This window comes from Rhincodon typus, chromosome 4 (assembly GCF_021869965.1).
Source record: "Rhincodon typus isolate 14 chromosome 4, sRhiTyp1.1, whole genome shotgun sequence".
NCBI lineage: Eukaryota > Metazoa > Chordata > Chondrichthyes > Orectolobiformes > Rhincodontidae > Rhincodon > Rhincodon typus.
In genome coordinates, this window is record NC_063335.1 from 107,238,557 (window position 1) to 107,240,571 (window position 2,015).

Below are 2,015 nucleotides of genomic sequence, written 5' to 3' on the forward strand. Positions count from 1 at the left end.
GTCAAACCTGCATGTCTTATTCAGCTGGGAATTGTGCACAATGCAAGGCAATAAATTGCAAGGTTGTACCAGACAAAATGCATCAGGGTAGCGGAACCGAGTGCAGAAACAGTGTTACAGCCACAGAGAAGGTGCAGAGAGCCAGAGAGATCAGAATTAACATTTGAGAGGTCCATTCAAATGTCTGATTACAGCGGGGAAGAATCTGTTCTTGAAACTATTCATGCGTTTATTCAAAATGTTATATCTTCTGCCCGATGGAAGAGGGTGGAAGAGAGTATAACCGGGTGGGAGAGGTCTTTGATTATGTTGGTTGTTTTCCTGAGGCAGTGGGAAGTGTAGATGGAGTCAGTGGATGGGAAGCTGGATTGCGTGATGGACTGGGCTCTGTTCACAACTCTATAGTTTCTTGTAGTCCCAGGCAGAGCTGTTGCCATACCAAGCTGTGATGCATCCAGATAGGATGCTGTCTATGGTGCATCTATTAAAATTGTCAAGAATCCTTATGGACATGCCAAATTTCGTTAGCGTCCTAAGGAAGTAGATGCTGTTGTGTTTTCTTGACTGTCCTGTTGATATGTGTGAACCAGGACAGTTTGTTGGTGATGATCACTGCCAGAAACTTAACGCCCTTGACCATGTCCACCTCAGCTCCATTGATGCAGACAAGGACGTGCCCTCCACTCTGCTTCCTGAAGTCAATGACCTGCTCCTTCATTATGCTGACATTGATGGAGAGATTGCTGTTCTTTACACCATACCACTGAGCACGCAATTTCTTTCCTGTATTCTGTCTTTTCATTGTGTAAGATCCAACCTACAGTGGTGGTGTCATCAGCAAACTTGTAAATAGAGTGAGGGTGGAATTGGGTTACACACCCATGGCTGTATGAAGAGTATTGTAGAGGGCTGAGTACGCAGCCTTGCGGGACACCGGTTTTGAGGATCATGGTGGAGAAGGTGTTGTTGCCTATTCTTGCTGATGGCAGTCTATGGGTCAGGAAGTCATGGATTGAGTTAGAGAGGGGGGATCTGAGACCTAGGCCTCGGAATTTAGAGATGAGTTTGTTTGGAATTATGGTGTTTGAAGCTGAACTGTTAGTCAATAAGTAGGAGCCTGCCATAGATATCCTTGTTATCCTACACGTTCCAGGGATGAGTGGAGAGCCAGGGAGATGGTGCCTGCCGTGGACCTGTTGCACCGTTTGTCGAATTGCTAAGGATCAAGGCAGTTTGATTGGCTGGAGTTGATGTGAGCCATGACTAACCTCTCGCTACTAACTTCGGTAGGGAGTGGATCTCCCAGTTCATTCACCGTTTCCCAGTGGGGAACATTCGGCACGCAGTCTTCTACACACTCACTAATGAAGTCCATACCAGTAGTGGCATATTTGTTTAGGTTGGCTGCTGAGTTCTTGAATATGGCCTAACCCACTGACGCTAAGCAGACCCACAGAAGCCCTTCCATTGCCTCAACCCAACGCTGCATTACTTTTTCAGCTGGGTCCTCATGCTCCAATTTCTGCTGGGAGGAGGAGCACAGCCTTGTGATCTGATTTTCCAAAATGCGATGGGAGATGGTGTGGTAGGTATCTCTGATGGTTGTATAGCAATGGTCAAGGAGTTTAGTGGGACAGGAGATATGTTGATGATATTTTCGTAGCCAAGAGGCAATACCACACTGGGGGTGGTTTGGGGATGGGAGGTACATTTGAAGGTCCATTCACAGTTCTTCTTGAATTGTTCCCAATGAATCAGCTTCACCATGAAGTATTGTTCCATACTGATTTGAAGCAAAGCAACATCCTGAGTAATTAATTTGGGAAACATGAAGGTAACCAAAAGTGAGCTGTAAACATGTTCCTTACCATTTTTTTCACAATTTCTCAGCTTACGTGGATATGCATCTTTTTCAGCTAAGCAAATGCCACTGTCTCACAGCAAGTTTTGTTGTGCAGGTTGCAGACGTGATGGAGATGGTTATTACTGGATCACCGGAAGAATAGATGACATGC